The sequence below is a fragment of the Ursus arctos genome, unplaced genomic scaffold, assembly GCF_023065955.2.
Source record: "Ursus arctos isolate Adak ecotype North America unplaced genomic scaffold, UrsArc2.0 scaffold_10, whole genome shotgun sequence".
Classification (NCBI taxonomy): Eukaryota; Metazoa; Chordata; class Mammalia; order Carnivora; family Ursidae; genus Ursus; species Ursus arctos.
Window position 1 is genome coordinate 11,701,413 of NW_026622764.1, and position 14,959 is coordinate 11,716,371.

The 14,959-nt window shown below is 42.3% G+C and overlaps 1 protein-coding gene and 1 long non-coding RNA gene across 15 annotated transcripts in view; both read left to right on the top strand.

Annotated features, from left to right (window-relative positions):
• The window catches only part of DOCK9 (dedicator of cytokinesis 9), a 278,727-nt gene that overhangs the window by 31,223 nt on the left and 232,545 nt on the right, over positions 1 to 14,959 (top strand). The gene's annotated exons all lie outside the window — the stretch shown is intronic.
• LOC130542808 (uncharacterized) lies at positions 974 to 4,895 on the top strand. The gene is made up of 2 exons (XR_008957652.1): positions 974 to 3,286; positions 4,052 to 4,895. It is a non-coding gene; the product is annotated as an uncharacterized LOC130542808 (long non-coding RNA).

Genomic DNA, 14,959 nt, shown 5'->3' on the forward strand with positions numbered 1-14,959 from the left:
AGATTAAAGGTCTCAGAGAATGGAGAGGGACATTTCTACATTATAATTACCCTAGAACTGAGGCTTCTTTTTTCTAGGTGAGAGCACTTATATTTGTAAGTTTGCAGCCATTGGGTTTATAAATAGACCGGATAATCCCAATGAACTAGATTTCAGACCAAACCACCAGAAGAGTCAGATCCTTCCACACGTGGCAAAGCATTGCAGCATCTTTTATGGTGGAAAAGGAAAAAGGTGACATTGATCTATATAGAAATTCACCCCAGATTTTGACTTAGGCTTCTCTGTGATTCTCCCTTTCTTGCTTAATGTGTTAGGGCAGATAATCCTCTTTGAGATGTGCTGTTTAAACTCTCACAGCCCCCATCTGTTGTGTGTTTTTTCAATGAAGAATTAACTGTGTACCCCAAACCACCTGGTGTTTTCTTGGGAGTGGGAAGGTGGGTGAGTGCACATGGAGGGCCTGTACTATGCTGTCCTTGTTGGATAACTCTTTGAGTCTGTGCTATCTGATGGGCGCAGGCCGCAGCTTGTGCTATCTATCACTGGGGACCAGGTAACAGTCGGAGGTTTCTTCATTACAGTAACTGATCCCAACTCTGGGCCCTGGCAGGAAGCAGAATCCTCTAGCAGTTACTGAAACCAGGACCCTGTCTTTATTTCTTTATTCCTTTGTACGTATAACTGAGTTACAGAGGTTTCTGTTTCTCCCAGAAAAATTCTTACCATTGACCTTAAATAAAACCAGGTGACTTTCTTGGTTCAGGGGGCTTATAGAAAGAATATCTTTGAAAACAATTTAAATAAATTCATGCAATTACATTCAGTTCAATTGAATTTGAATAACTAAATTTATATTCTGAATTTTTTCTTAAAAGCATAATGTGTTATTTTGGAAATATGTATCAGAGTTGCTAGGGTTTTTTCCTCTCTTTTTGACTTATGAGAAATTATAGAACCCATTGCTGAAGTTTTGAACAATGTATGAATGACAGAATTTTTCTTCTTAACTCTGCATGTTTTATAGGTGTGTAAATTTTTACTTTTTTCATTTAAAAAAGTCCTTTAACCTATGTGGGTTAAGTTATTATCAACATAATGCTTGACTGATTTCAACAGGGAAGGATAGTAGGAAAGTGGAGGCAGGGCAGGGGAGTGGTGATGATGTCAAGAGTCAGAATCCATGTAGGGGGGTGGCAGAGAGGGGCTGCTCAGAGGTAGCATTTTCAGGGCTAATTAGGAATGGGGCTCCTGGAGACAACCAAGAAACAGGGTCGTGGAAGGGTTTTGATTGAAGAAGTGATGGGAAAGACCTCACCCCACCAGGTAATCCTTACCAAGACCTGAAAAATCGTAATTCATTTGGTTGGGTTAAGTACCTGTATTCCTGCGGTCGTCTTTGTTGAGCATATGTCTCTCGGAGCAATTATATTTTAATTCACTGATACCTTAATGCGGATTAGTTTTTCTGTGAGATTTTCTAGCTCAATTTGTTAGGAGATGACTTGCCTCCAAATCAGGTGGGGAGTAAAAGAGGGAAAGAGCACAGAGTAGGAGAGGAGCTTTACGAGTTTCACCGTGTGGCTCAGGTTGACGGCCGAGTTAGCAGGAAGCTTGGGAAGTTCACGAGCCGGACAGTTGTTTCTGGCAAGAATGGATCAGCAATGATCCAGAGTACCTTTTATCTGTCCCTGATTTTATACTTCAGCCTGGATGGCGAAAGATGCTGTGTATCTAATACCTGGTTTAAGCTCGGACACATGGGAGGCACTGAATTTAGGAAGCCTCTTAAACACAGTATATTATAGGTGGTTGTCAGTATGGTATAATAATACAGTTTCTTGAACAGCCTTCAGAATGAAAAGCAAAGGCCTTTTGAGTTAAAAAAAATTATGATAAAACCTGTACTCTTTCTTCCTTGGTGATTGTGGCAAGAGGCTGAATGGAGAAATTGGTGCTTGGAACTATCTTAGGAGAGAATATTTTGCATGTTGATTATGATTCCTTCAAGGAGTCAAGTAAGCCGAGTGCTGGCATGTGTTGCATGCGAGATTCTTCCATCCTGCTTCATGCGCATGTGGGTGGTAGGCCCGGGTGGGGGTCCCTGTGGGAGAGAGGATGCTGGTGCTAGACAGTGTGCGCGCCTTCCCTTGGTGTGTCTCTGCTACCCCTGCGGGGCCCTTGCTGTTTCTGCACGGGCTGGGGTCTGGTGGGTTTGTGCCCATAACCCCCCGTATTAGTCCTAGTTCTGCTGGTGTTCAGGCATTCCCAGTGAGAAAACAGCCACGCTGAGATGCCAAGAGCTAATGCCTTATGGTTATTAAGAATGTTTTGAATCTTTAAACAGGAATGGTACCTTGGCTGAATATCAGTTTGGCTTCTGTTGCTCCTTGAATTTCTTCGTTTTCAAAAAGCCAGCTCGTTTCTCTTTCCTATGAGGTATTTCCTGTGGTTCTTGTGTTTTTGTGGGCAAATGTATGATGAAGGAAGTTCAGTAGATTGTGAGTTCCTACTTTTTTTTTTTTAGCCCCCTAGAGCAGTGAAACATGTTCTTTATCTCTACAGTGGAAACATAGTTTTTATTTGTTGGCTGAGAGCATTTTTATGTACTTTGTAGGTCATCCTTAGCAGCTTAGGATCATTTTTGTTTGAGTAGGGAGGTCATTGCAGGTAAACGGTGAATATGTCGATGGTGAAAGACTCTGTTCTGTAGCCGGGTCACGTCTCTGTTGGACTGCCTTTATTATTCCCATTTCTGTTTTCTTTGAACGCAGGGTGCTTAGGAAATGTTGATTGAAGGGGACAGGAGAATAAGGCAGTCATTCAAGATCGTACTATTTGTCAGTGATTCAGGTTTCTGGTCTCAGATAATTCTATTGGCGTATCACCCCAAATGAAGCTGTTTTGTTTATTTTTCTCCTATAGCCCTTGAAATGTGGGATGAACTGTAGGTACTGGTTTATAATTAAAGCATTACTGAAGTTTTATCTTCTGCTTTGTGACATATATAAACTACACATTCCATGTGTGTTTCAATTTCGGGTTTGTTTTTACTTGCTGTCTAGTGTTTGAAATTTTAGACAGGATCCAACATGTAGTCAGGTGTCATCTTATGTTTGGAAACTTAAATGTCTTCTATAAACTTTGAAAGCTTCATAAGTTATTTAATATATTCATATATTGGATCACAATTTTTTTTCCATCTATACCATAACTGTTGGTTGTGTTTTTAGGTGTGATGTTCCCCTAGGAGAGTGTCTACAGCATTGGTTGTCTTGAAAGATCAGTAAGTTCCTAATGAATTCAATTTTATGTGTTGGGGATCATTGCCTGACCATGTAATATGTGTCATGCCTTCAAAAATTTATCTGTTACATCAATAGCCTTTAATTGGCCCCCTCAACTCAAATCTTTTTCTAGTATGTCGTTACTCCATAGCTACATCAAGCTTTCTGAAGTTCTAGGCTGGCCAAGCCGGCCTCTGCTTTGATGGGAAGCCTTTGTCACCTGCTGTCTCCCTTTAGCTACTCTGGGGTTGGAAAATGAGGGGGTGGGTAGGGTATGTAAGTTTGGAAGTATAGTAAACATATTTAGGTGAACTCAATGTTACTGTTGATGTATTTTTGCTTCTCATGTGGTCTTCACCTCCAAAATCCTTAAGTAATGAGACAATAGAGTGAGAATAGCCATTGATTACACTGCCATTTGGAACCAGAGGAGAGAGTGATCGATTGAAGTCCATATAATGCCAAGATACATTTTTAACTTCCTTCTCATTCATTCATCAGCTGATATCAGTGGCAAAGCTGAATTTCAGTGACTGGAATTTCTCTTTTTGGTACTGACATCTTTACCTTACAAAGTGGGAAGTCATGAGAAGCTGTCAGTGATGGAATAATAAGTGTTATTACTTAAACAGATAATTAGGGAGACTTAAAAATAGTGGCATTGTGAGGTTGGGAGTGTTGTTTATGTGCTGTCCTCATCTCTCATAGCATAAAGTTGATTAAAAGTGTTTAGAAAGGCTAAATTTAGGAACTCTATATATTAGGGATACAGAGGGAGCAACCAGGAGAAACACCAAAATCACGGAAAGGATTTGCCGCTGAGGAGCAACGCTGGGCGTGGAGTAGGGTGAGCCAGGCTACGTTTGTTTTTCATTTAAAGGTCTTTGGTTATACTTATATATTTAGTTATGTGCATGTATTACTTTGATAAACACAAAACACACATTATTAAAAAATCTGTCTTATCTTTTTTTTCCATAGTAGAGACCATGATAGTAGCAGAGTGGTGGACATTGAGCAGTGGGAGTGAAGGATGAATTTAGAGAAGCCCACAGGCTGACTCCACATTTTCTTCTTTCTCCAAAACTCAGTTTGGTGAAAATCATGCCAGAGCTTTGAACTGTGAAAAAAACAAAACAAAACAGTAAACTAAGAAATGGACAATGATGAATCATTTTTAACGTGGTACACGTATCTTCCCAGCCTTGAAGCACAATGGAATAAATTATCTGTGAGCATTGATATTGAGCATCAGCTTTGGATTAACACTTTGGCTACCATTGTGGCCCCTGGTGCTGCCCCAGGACCGGGGGCCTTGCCGGGTTAGAAATTTATGTCAGAGCCAATCATTTGCCTAGTAGAAGCTCTGCTATACAGAAAAGCAGGAACTGAATTCCGAATAGGTGAGGAAGAGGAAGGCAGAGCAAAATACTGACTTTGTGTCCAGGGACAATTTGCAGGAAAGGCCGTCACTTAAGGCTGGTGCGTCTTAGAGCCACTGATTCTGAGAACACATGTGACTGTGGAGTTCATATTTAATTTTTGGCTTGATTACATTAAGGCAGTACCTCAGGAGTGAAAATGCAACAAAAGAACCAAACCGGAAAAGTTTAAAAGTAGAAAAATAATTCCCTAATTCTTGTTGTCTAATTCCAGGGCTTGACAGAAACAGAAAAGCTCATTTGAAACCTGAGTGTTTGGCTGGCAGGGGCATTCATCCAGCCCCATATTTCTCAGTCTGGCGGCTCTCTGCCCCATCCAGGGAGCTCTGGTGCAGTAATTGACTTGAATGGAGTTCAAGGATGTATACTTTTTGGGGGGTTGGTAGGCCATACTTTACTTCCAAGGTCAACTGGAAAGTGCCTGAACTAGCACATCATTTTGAGAAATTTTACTGTTGAGAAAAGTTTACTGATAGGCTTGGTTTGTGTTATTTATTTGGCCCCCTACATAGGAGTACAACACAGCCACCAAGAATGGCAGATTTCAGTGGCTCTTTGACATTATTTTAAGCAAACATTTTTTTTTTTGTTAATTACTAGGGATATAAGAGATTAAACATTGACTCATCCAGCGTTAGCTCTCTCTTCATATTCACCCTGTGGGAGAGGAAATTTCAAGATGGATTTTCACTTGAAGCAGAACCTTAAGGAGGAGCCTTTAAGAGACATCCAGAGTTAACATTTTGCAGCACCATTGCATGCGTGAGATATTTCTGGGGATACTTTGGGAGAGCTAGGGGTCAGGAGTTGGATATAAGAATTAGAAAAAAGTAAATGGTGGATTCAGAGGCAGATATGCATATCTGAGTTTGAATAAAACAGGTTTCGAGGGTGCATATGAAATACGGGCAAGGTATTTAACACAGCGGGGACTCAGAGTGGCTCTCTAGGACCCCAACACCCCCACCCCTTTGTGGGTCCTCAGCTTGCCTGTCAGGCTTGCCTGTCGGGTACGTCTCTTAATAACTGAGTAAGTCCTATGGGATGTTAGCTGCCAGGACCAGACCGGAAAGTTGAGCAACATTTTAATTGCTGTTTTCAGCGTGTAGAGCAAAGGGGTTTAGGACACTGGGTGTAAAGTCCTTCCTCCTTTTGAAAACCTCAAAACCAACAAACTACTTCCTCTCTTAATCTCTGATGGGGTGAGTGAGGAGGCTGAGCCTTTAGTTATGTAATGTGTGTGGCCCTAGAGGTCAGGATCCTCCTACTCACTCAGAGTATGGGGCTTGCAAAACCTGCTGTGAGCACCCCTCTCCTGCTCGGGTCTGAGTCTGGGCATGGCCAGTGTCAGAGCAGGAGTTCCTGTCTTTTCTGTCTGCTTTGGATATTTTCTGGTTTTCTGTTAGTGTTTTTAAAATGCCGATTAACGTAGTGTGGCATCTCTTGCAGAATGTCTCTCTACCCGGGTGCTACTAAATGGTTGTTGGGTAGATATTTTTATGGGCTGGAATTAGGGTGGGAGTTTCTCTCCTTTATTCTCAGTGTGGTAGAATCCCATCCTGTCCCTGGAAAGCATAGGCAGAAATAAAGTAGTGTGTGTGTGATGTAAGCAGCTGTGTTTATAATCAGGTGATAGCTCTTTTAGTTTTACTTACACCCATCGTTTTAAAAACTGTGTTACAGTTTGAGGGAAATGATGGCTCTTGTCTTCAGCCCATAGTCAATATGGAAGTGATTTCTAAGGCAGCCCAAAGTGGGTGTCTTTTAAATTAACTCAGTTGCTTTTTGTCCTAAGGTTTTAGATTTCCAAAATCATCATCAGCATCTTTTTTTTTTTTTTTTTTGGTGACAAAATTTACACTTTAATAAAGAATCAGTGAGTAGTAATTCTGTATTACTTTTAAATAAGGAAGTAGGAAGTAATCCTGGTTTTTGTAAATAATGCTGTATTGTTCCTTTCCAGTTGTCACCACATGGTGGTCCTAGTGGTGTGGGTCCACTGGAGCCCTCAGCCAGGTGAGGGGACGTTTGTCTTCTCTAGAGGTGGAAACATCACAGCTATAGGAAGCATCTGCTGCTGCAGGAAACCTCATAGTAAGCATTTATTGATGTCCTGCTGTATACCAGGCATCCTGCTGGCTGCGGAGGGAATGTGAGTAAGGCCCACAGCCTGCCGCTGAGTTGCCTGCGGGGTTCTTGTTTCTTGAGTCAGCGATTGCAGCAGAACGCTTGCAGGAGGGCCGGCCACTTGTTGCTTTCCGTGTCTGTGTTCAAGGTCAATTTGTTTAATAAAACTCGGGGCAGTGAACAAGCAGGGTTGGCCCCGGCTTTCTACTTGTGAATGTTCAGCAATGTTGCAGGAGCTGTTGAACTTGCTTTGTGACCAGTAAACCCCAACTGAGCCTTCCTGAGTTGTTGTTCGTAGATAACTTTATAGCAGAGTTAATTTGTCATATAAATAAGAATCACAATGGGTTATACAGTAATTAACTGTAAATGATAAGTAAGTGCTCACCTTCATGCATTCAGCAAACATTTACTAGTGGCCTCTGGTGCCAGGCAGTGTCCCGTGTGCTCTCCCCTGCTCTGTAGAGGGGTGGTGACACCAGTGCTGTGTAGGGTAGAGGGGTGGTGACACCAGTGCTGTGTGTGGGGTGGAGGGGTGGTGCCACCAGAGCTGTGCGGGGTGGAGGGTGGTGACCCCAGTGCTGTGTGGGGTGGAGGGGTGGTGACACCAGTGCTGTGTGCGGGGTGGAGGGGTGGTGCCACCAGAGCTGTGCGGGGTGGAGGGTGGTGACACTAGTGCTGTGTGGGGTGGAGGGGTGGTGACACCAGTGCTGTGTGGGGTGGAGGGGTGGTGACCAGTGCTGTGTGGGGTAGAGGGGTGGTCACCCCTGTGCTGTGCAGGGTGCGGTAGTGGCATGTACCGAGGCTGGTGGGGCAGGGGTGAGCAAACACTGAATTCTGCTGTGTGTGGTCTTGGAGGGCTTCAGAGTGGGCTTGAGCTGAGTGTCAGGGGGCATATGGACAAGATGATTCCGATAAGTCAGTTCTCCATTATTACCACTGCCTACCTGAAACCCCCAGTTCCCTCTGGGGTACCCTGTGCTCTCCCTCCGCACTCCTGGTGGATAAGGAATAGAGACAGTCCTTGGCAACTCTGCTTCTCTGCCTCATCATGTTCTCGGGTCCTGTTCGTGTACCTGTGTGGCAGCCTCCCTCTCTCCCCCACATACCTGAAAGGGTCTCTGAGTCCCATGTGTCCATGTTGTTTGTCGTAAGTGATGGAAAGCTAGAGGGGCTGACATCTCAGGACATGAGACTGTAGAGAAACAGGACAGATGACCCTTCTATACTTAGGGAGAAGAGAGCCTGTGTAGGATTGCTGGGGCAGGGGCAGGGGGGCCTGGAGGGAGACCCCTCAGAGGTCTAGGGCAGAGCGATGGGTATACGCCCCTGCCAAGGCCGCACACCCCAGGCACCTGTAACCGAGGGTGGGTTGTGCTCAGGGCCAGCTCTAAGGGAAGTTTGATTTCCAAGGCAAGACAAAGACAGGATGATTTCTTCCTCAGGTTCGTTCTTTTGCCTAGAAGACCTGTTGAGGTGATAGTAGGGGATTTGAAGGAATTAGGGAAAGGTGCAACCAAGAGAGACAGTAGTAACACACAGACTGTATTGGATGGCACTTGGAAGAGATTTTTAAGAGACTAGCCAGAAGCTTAGAGCAAAGGGACTGCTATTCGGAGAGGGAGGAGGGCAGGGGACTCCCTGTGGGGAGGGGGCCTGGAGAGGGCTCAGGTGTCTAGGTGATGTTGCTTAGCTGCAGAGAGCTCCAAAGGGCCTAGCAGCGTACAGCCTCAGAATTATAAGACCCTATCTTTTCAGTATCAGGTGAGGTTCATGGGGTATGTAAAACAGGCTAAAGGGCTAAAAATCTGCTTGCTTATACTATTTAAAATTTTTTTAAAAATGTAATTTGTGTTATCTAATTGGATGTGTAAAAATTTGAGTTTTGTGCGTGTGGGCTTTTTAGCTAACTGGTCTCGGCCTTCAGTGAAGAAATAACCTACCTAACGGTCAGTGTATGGAGGCCATCTTTGGTCCATTTATATAACAGTGACAGAGTTTTCTGTTCCACAGTTGAAAGTAAAATGTCTAAAAATGTAAACGCTTGGGGAGTAGTAACTCATCGGTGTTAACATATTTCAGTCAAAGTTTAAAAATACTTCCAGGTTCCTTCCTCATTTGACAGGGGATCTAGAAGTCTGGGAAACATCACTGCCCAGCAGGACTTAGGGGGTGAGTAGCTGATATGCAGGAGGAGGAGACTGGGCAGTGTGCAAAACTTAACACATTTTTTGGATGGAAGGCATGGCGATATAGGAAAAAGACCACCGGTAGTGGAGTCCGGGCCACGAAGTTCTTCTCCACTGCCTCTTGCTGCGCGATCTCTAGCAGGTTAGCTTTTGGTGCATTTCTGAGTATTTGTAGAATGGAGATAACACCTGTCTTGGCAGTTTGTTAGAATTATTGGCTCTGCGCCATCTTCTTGGGAACCTCTGCGCCATGAGAGCCAAGTGGAGAAAGCAGTGAAGGCACAGGCTGAAGCGTGAAAGAAGAAAGATGGGGCCAAGATCCAAGTAAACCACTGGCTTGTGCACCCTTGGAAGCCACAGGAACAGAAATAAGAAAAGCTGGGGGCCAGGGATTCTGGTACAAATTGTTGGACTGCACACCTACTTTCTAGAGCTTGATTCAGTGGCTCTAGGACATCTATCGCCGTCTGATCGCAGTGACCACCTTTGAGAGACCTGCCTTCCTCATACCGAAACAGTCCCTTTTGGTCATTTGCCCTGGACCTGTGACTTGCGGGGCTCGTTCTGTTTTCATTTGTGGCTGAATGTAACGTGTACAATAAATCATCTCTTCTGTCTTAGCTGAAAAAAAAAAAAAAGAATTATTGGCTACAACAGAGAAAAAGGTGCCTGACTGTAGGAGGCCAATAAAAGGTTACCAGAAAATTCTTACAACCACAGATTTTCCTGTATTAATCATATTGGTCTCTGTATTTGTTTCTTAGAGTTGCCGTAACAAAGTGTCACAAGTGTGGTGGCTGAAAACAATAGTCTCTGCCTCTGTCTTCACATAGCCTTCCCCCTCTGGGTCTGTGTCTCTTGTCTTCTGCCTTTTATAAGGACACTTGTTATTGGATTAAGCATCCTCCTGGGTAGCCCAGAATGATCTCATCTCAGTATCCTTCATTATGTTAGCAGGGACCCTTTTTATAAGTTTTGGGGGATAGGGCATGGATATATCTTTTTGGGGGATATCATTCAACCCATTATACTCTCCATCCGTATCCTGATGATTAGAAAGTGTACTGGGGCACCTCATGGCCTGCACTAGGTGTCCAACTCAGGGGAATGATGCTTTTTAGACATCAAAGAAGTTCATTCTTAGTTTATTGTAGAACATTTGAAACTTACAGAAGAATATAAAGAAACCAGGGGAAAATGCGTCTGCTTACCAGTGTGCATTCTCTCCAGCAGAGTGGGAGAAAGTGGCTTATTTTTGCCTGATGTCCTGCTTAAAAACCTTCATGCCTCCTTGTACTTCTTTCAGAGATTCCCTGGCTGCAGATGCCCAGTCCTCCCTGATATGGGCTAAGATGTATCTCCACCCCCATCCCAAATCCATATTTGGAAGTCCTAAGTCCTAGAACCTCAGAATGTGACTGTACTTGGACACAGGGTCTTTAAGGAAGTAATGAAATTAAAATGGGGGCATGGTGGTGGGCCGTAATCTAATACGATGGGTGTCTTTACAAGAAGAGATCAGGACACAGACACACAGAAGGAAGACCGTGTGACGACACAGGGAGAAGATGGCCGCGTACATGCTGAGGAGTGAGGCCTTGGAAGAAGCCAACCCTGCTAACACCTTGATCTCGGACTTTCAGCCTCCAGGACTGTGAGATAGTAATTTCTGTTGTGTAAGCCATCCTGTCTGTGGTCCTTTGTTATAGCAGCCCTAAGGGGCTTATACCCACCCCTCACCCACTGCCACCTAACAGCCCCACACTGTTGCCTGATGGCACTTAGGTGCCTGTGGGCAGAGGGTTCTGCAGGGCCCACCTTGGGTGTGAATTGAATGCCTGAGAACAGGAAAACCAAGTCTGTGGACAGACATTTGTGTGGGTTCCCAAACCAGTTTCCATTCTAGTTAGCCTTAGAGGAGTAAAGCCATCTAGTGTTACACTGCTGGCTTAGGGAAGATTGTCTCATGCAGTGATGGCTTGTGGGGCGGTGGCAGGGGCACTCCTGGAAGGAGCAGCGGGGCCGGAAGGGGTTGGTCAGTACATTCTCTTCTGAGTTGTGTCCTTCTTCTCATCTCCTCACCCCGTGTCATCATGGGCTCCGTTAGGGCTAGAGCAGGTTTTCCCTTTTCCTCCCTGTATCCTCTCTCTGGAGTCTGGAGCAGAGAAAGAGCTCTCCACAAATGTGAATGACTACTTGAAATCTCGGGATCCATGAATGCTTCATGCTGTCACTGAATTTATGGTACAGTATTTGGGTTGAATTTTGAAGCAGAACACTTTATTTACATAATCACCGTGTATACATTTTTATGAAATGTATGTATTTCCAACTATGATATCTTTGGTTTCCCAGAAAGTGCCATCTAAAAAACAATTTCTCCTCAAGACCCAGCAATACTTCAGATGTCCCTCCTGCAGACTGTGATCTGGACGGTACTCTATAGTAGTAACGAGTGTCAGTTGAGTACTCACTATGCCAAAGGGAGGTAGTATTATTGTCTCCCATTAGCAGGTGGGAAAACCAAGCCTTTGAGGGGCTAAGCAACTTGTTCAGGGTTACGTGCCACTAAGACGTGTGGCTGGAACTCTTTAAGCCAGGGCTGTCTGAGTCCAGGGCCACTCTGAATTTGAGCACCCTCTCAATACTGTCTGAAAACTCTACCTCCCACAAGGCAGTCCAGGCAGGAATTTGCAGTCAAAGGATAATGGTACTCAGCCTCCTTAACGGTGTTGCTGTGCTGATAATTGAGTGAGTATGGAGGAGGAAACACTTAGAGTCTGTTTCTAGGAATGGGCTGGTCCTCCCCTCTTGTAGAAAACTTCTCTGCTAGACAGAAACTCTTGTGGGATTGAATTACTTCTCCACTAAATTTTCTCCACCAAGCATAGTGCTTGTTGAAAGAATGCTAACCAAATGGCATCATTTTGCAGACTAGCTGCTATGCCTTGTTATTATTATCAGGATTCAATTAAAGTATTACATGTATTACTTTCTATTAAGGTTTCTTCTTTGTAACATTTTCCCACAGTTTCATTTGAGAGTGGGGTTTTATTTTATTTTAGTAATTAAAAATGAAACAACTCCCAAGTGTTAAGAAATGAAAAACATTTTTTTTCTTCCCATGAGTCATGGTTGACAATAATGTCATTTAAAAGTTAGATCGTACAGGCATTTTAACACCCATAAATTATAGGGCTTATTTTGTGAGCTGGAGTGTTAAGACGTTTAAGATCCTGTCTTATATATTGGAGAGTTTATTAACGTAATTACTTAAAGATTTATTTATTTATTTATTTATCTGACAGAGATAGAGACAGCCAGTGAGAGAGGGAACTCAAGCAGGGGGTGGGGGGGCGGGAGAGGAAGAAGCAGGCTCCCAGTGGAGGAGCCCGATGTGGGGCTTGATCCCATAACGCTGGGATCACGCCCTGAGCCGAAGGCAGACGCCTAACCGCTGTGCCACCCAGGCGCCCCTATTAACATAATTATTATTATACAAAATGATAAATTTTTTAACTTCAAAAAGTAAAATCTATTATTCACTAGATCTGCTCAAACAGTTGTTTTTTAAATAATACATTATTTACTGGATCTATGGTCCAAACAGATGTTGTTTTTAAAAATAATGCATTAAAATTAATCTATAAAAGATGTTTCCTGAAAGGTTTTAGTACTTCATGCTAGATAAAGCAAATTCAATAGCACAGATTTTTACTTTAAGTAGATCTAAATTGAATGGATTAAAAAGTGAAATTATTTTTATGTTTTAGGTCATTCAGAGGATGGTATGAAATAGTAATCGTCATGTACCAAATGTGTGTAGCTTCCAAGATATCCAGTAGATACTGTATTTGTGAGTCTTTCATTGCGTTTTGAGCAGTTCTCATGGGGGAATTAGGAGAACTTTGGTTCTCTATTAATGCTCAATAATTTCTAGGTACTACTTACGCTTTCCTTTTTTAATCTGCCTTTGAAGAATATACACATGCACAGGCTTGAGTGTAAATGTGCTTTCCCATGGGAGAAGCCAAAAATGGCACGTGGGAAAACTGAAATCCTCTTACTTTTCAAAGGCCAGAGAGTGTGCAATGCATGTTCTTCCCTTTTCTCAGAAGTCAGTTTTGTTTTGAGTTAAAAGTGGCATAACATCAGTTCTTCAGCTTCATAGTTAGTAATACCAGGTATTTTGATAACTTTAGAGCAAAGTCTGAATTGGATTGATTGAAGCTAATAAGAGAGCATACATTTGAGTCTTTGTGTGAAAATGTTACCATAAAGACTTTTCCCCCTTAAATAGCTTTATTGAGGAAAATTGATATACATTAAACTACACATATTTGAAATGTAAAATAGGGTAAGTTTTGACATCTGTCAAATCATCACTACATTCAAGATAATGAGCATATCCATCACCCCCAGAAGTCTCCTCGTGTCCTTCTGTAACCCGTCCCTCTCATTCCTTCCTCAGCCCTACATAATTGCAGATCTGCTTTCTGTTTCTATAAATTAGTTTTTATAAAAATGCAATCATATGTCACAAACGTTTTTGCTCTAGCATCTTTCATTCACATAATTATTTTGTAATTTGTATATGTTGTGTATATCAATAATTCATTCCTTTTTATTAAGTAACATTTGATTATGTGGATATACTATGATTTATCCATCCATCTATCAGTTCGCTGGACATTTGGGTTGTTTCCAGTCTTTGGTTATTACAGATAAAATTGCCATGAATTTTGTGTATAAGCTTTTGTACGGATGCATGTTTCAATTTCTCTTGGGTAAATATCATAGCAGTAGAATGGTTGGGGTCATATGGTTGGGGAATGTTTACTTTTAAGAAACTGCCAATATATTTTCTAAGGTGATTGTACCATTTTACATTCCCTCGACAGCCTATCTTTGTATTAGAGTTCCTTTCCTCCACATCCATGTCAATACTTGGTATAGGTCTGTCTTTGATCTTAACCATTCTAGTGTGTATAGGTATCTCATTTATCTTTAAAATAATTTTTGCAGATTGCTAACAAAGTCGAGCATCTGCCTTTTGTATATCTGTTATTTTAATATTTTTATTTGAGAGAGAGAGTGAGTGAGAGATAAAAGAGCATGAGTGGGGGGAGGGAGAGGGAGAAGCAGACTCCCCTCTGAGCAGGGAGCCCGATGTGGGGCTTGATCCCAGGACCCTGGGATCATGACCTCAGCCAAAGGCAGACACTGAACTGACTGAGCCACTGAGGTGTCCCTGTATATCTTTTTTGGGGAAGTGTTTGTTCATATCTTTTGTCTATTTTTAATTTTTTTCTTATTATTGAGTTTTGAAAGTTATATATCTGGATAAAATTTTTTATCAGATATATGACTTGAAGATCTTAAATCACTGAGTTATAATTTTGTTTTTTTGCAGTTTTCTTTTTTGTAACTTTTTTTATCGTGGTAAAGTATACGTAAAGTTTACTGTTTAAACATTGTTTAAGTGGGGTGCCTTGCTGGCTCAGTCATTAGAGCATGAGATCTTGGGGTCAAGAGTTTGAGCCCCACATTGGGTGCAGAGATTACTATATTTTAAAAAAAAGTAAAAAAAAAAAGTACATTGTTTAAGTATATAGTTTGGTGGCATTAAGTACATTCACATTGTCGTCTTCTTTTAATTCTATAGTTCAAAGTCTTAAAAAGCCCATCCGAGTATGAGCTCTCAGAGGGCAGGAACTGAATCTTATTATCAGTTGTTTATTTCTAGAGTCCATAATATGCTTGGCACATAGTAGGTCCCCAATAAATATTCACTGAATAGACAAATGTTTTAAGGTTTGTAGTTGCTTTAAGTATTAGTTAGGACTTAACTTTAACAAAGATCAAAAAACAGTGGCTTGTAAAGGTTAGAAATTAAGTTCTCTTTTACATAATA